The 2596-nt window shown below is 58.6% G+C and overlaps 1 protein-coding gene across 1 annotated transcript in view; it reads left to right on the plus strand.

Moving 5' to 3' along the window:
• The first annotated feature begins 1724 nt into the window (after positions 1 to 1724).
• PLXNA1 (plexin A1) overlaps positions 1725 to 2596 on the plus strand; it is a 46538-nt gene continuing 45666 nt past the window's right edge. The window contains exon 1 of the mRNA XM_029916154.1: positions 1725 to 1859. The gene's annotated coding sequence lies outside the window, so the exon portion shown is untranslated. The remainder of the gene's footprint in view (positions 1860 to 2596) is intronic.

Here is a 2596-nt window from a genome sequence, read left to right on the forward strand (position 1 = left end):
CCCCCAAAATAACCAATTTTATTTATTTATTTTGAGAGAGAGAAAGAGCAATCACGTGCACACGCACAGGGGAAGGGCAAGAGAGAGAATCCCAAGCAGGTTCCACTCGCACATGGAGCCCTAAGTGGGGCTTGATCCCATGAACCATGAGGTCATGACCTGAGCTGAAGTCAAAAGTCAGTCGCTTGCTCAACCAACTGAGCCATTGGTCCATATTTTCCTTTATGTCTTTCTTTCCTTTATTTACTTTGACATCTTGTTGAAGAAACCCTTCTCTAGCCCATGGTCATAAAGATATTTTGTGACTCTATTGTTTTTTAAAAGTGTTGCAGTTTTTTTTTTTTTCATCCTTTCATCGCCCTGGGACCTAGGGCCCACTTGGAATCGCTGGTCTGGCATGATTTTACGAGCGTTGTTTCATCAGATTTCCACCTTGAACCCATCTTGTTGCCGCTGTTCAGAGAGTAGACAGAAAGGTGACAGGAGTAGGAACACGGGTTGGAGTGGGGATGGAGGGAAGTGGTGTGACCTGGAATCACATTTTAGAAAGGGTCCACTGGGCTGCAGGATGCAGGGACAGGGGGAAGGACAGAGCATCCAGGAGAACACTGGGGCTCCTGGTTGGGTAACTGTGGGATGCAGTGGGGGGGTGCCACACTGGCTGCCACCCTCTTGAGCTTCCCTGAAAACAGCTGGAGATGGGGGCTCTTGGGATAATATGGCAGCGTGAGAAGGGCCTCCAACAACGCCTGCCTCAGTGGCCCCAAGGAGGACATGTTGGGAACAGAGCAGGCAAAGAGGTGGCGACAGCCCTGAAGCTGGCAGGTGGAGGCAACACAGAGCAGGGATGGACATTTTCTCAGGACCACTGTGGGCTTCATACTCCTCACAGCAGCTCTGTGGGGAGTGGGGTCTCCTACATCCATTTCATGCATGAAGACACTGAGGCCCTGAGAGCAGACAGGACCGGTTGTGTGTTAACTAGGCAGGCCACCATCTGCATCCGAGTGTGCGTGGCTCAGAAGCCCACGAGGAAGGAAGGCTCTTGAACCTTGTTGGCTGGAATTAGCCACCTATAACCTAGGGAACCTGGGCAAGACAGAGCAACTCTCCAGCCTCAGTTTACCCATCTGTAAAATATAACCGAGCCCAGTGTTGAGTCACCACAAAATTAGTGCCTGCTAAATAAAAGTGAATAGGACTTTTGAAAAAGATGTTCACCCTCATTCAGGGCCACGAAAATTAAAGCCACGGTGAAAAATCAGTGTGTATCACCAGATATGCAGATCTCAACAGTGACAGTAACAAGTGTGGGTGAGGATGGGGGTGCGGGGACCCACCCCCACTACTGGGAAAGCAAACTGGGGCCATCACTTAGAAAAACTGCCTTTCTGGTATCCACCAAACTAAAACTACACCCAGTAGGTGACCCTTCGATCCAGCCTGGGGTTAGTGTGCCACCAAGAGCCGGCACAAGATGCCCATCACCGCTTGAGGCACAGTGACCCACAGATGGGGACCCGTGTCCATCAGCAGGTAGGGGAGGCGCCGCAAGGCAGAGTGAACAAACCGGTTGGCCCGGGCGCCGGTAGCTGGAAGGTCGCTTTTCTGACATGTCCCAAGACGAGCAGAGCAAAGCAGCGAGCGTGCCATCTGGGACACGCGCCTGAAGGCCGAACCCAAAGGAACGCGAGGGAAAGATTAACTCAGAAGCTCGGATGAAAGGGTCGAGATGGGAGGGCCCCTTGGCCAGGTTTCAGCTCCTTGACCACGCGTTCTCTTTCTCAACCAAGCGGAGCGAGGAGGTGTCCGCTCTTCCAGGGACGACGCCCGGCTCTCACACAGCAAAGGCCCCTCAGGTATCTGTCCTGCTCTCGGGCCAAATCCCCCACCGTTCGCCCTCCCCCCGCCAGGCTTTCCGGTCCTCGGTTCCGCGGCTCCGCGCTCGGGCCACCGCGCCTCCGCTCGGCCTGGTGCCGGGTGCCCCTTGGGGGTTCTCGGAACGAGCGCCGTGGAGCATTGTGCCGGGCGATCGCCCGCAGCCCGGCCAGCTAGGCGCCCCGCACAGCCCTGCCCTGCCCTGGTTCGCGCCCCGCCACGCCCCCGCCTCTGGACCTCCGGCTGAACGGTCCCCGAGCAGCTACGGGGCCGCAGGCGGACGGTCCTGCCGCCCGGTCAGCGGGGGACGCCGTTCTGTTCACCGGTGAAGTGACCGTCCCTCCCAACAGATGCGGTTGCGGAGCGCCCAGGGTCAGCACTCACGGCCCCTCAGGACCCGGGGCAAGGCGCATTCCCTACTCGGGCCTCAGTTTACCCTTGTGTGAATGGAGGCTATGGTCCTGGGCCTGGCGCACAGAGGGCCGGCCCATCCCTCAGCACGCGCGCGGGCTCAGAACCAGGACGGGCTCTTGGGGCTCCGGGGTACGCTCCGCCGCGGAACTGCAGCCGAGCCATTAAGGCGGACGACTCTGTATCGCCCTTTGAAGGCTCCCGGTGGGCCCGGGCGGGCGCGCCGCGCGGGGAAGAGCGCCCTCTGGAGGCTGACGGCCGCCCCGCCTCCGTGAGCCCGCCCCGCCCCCGCAGGCCCCGCCCCCCC

This window comes from Suricata suricatta, chromosome 12, assembly GCF_006229205.1.
Source record: "Suricata suricatta isolate VVHF042 chromosome 12, meerkat_22Aug2017_6uvM2_HiC, whole genome shotgun sequence".
NCBI classification, from domain to species: Eukaryota; Metazoa; Chordata; class Mammalia; order Carnivora; family Herpestidae; genus Suricata; species Suricata suricatta.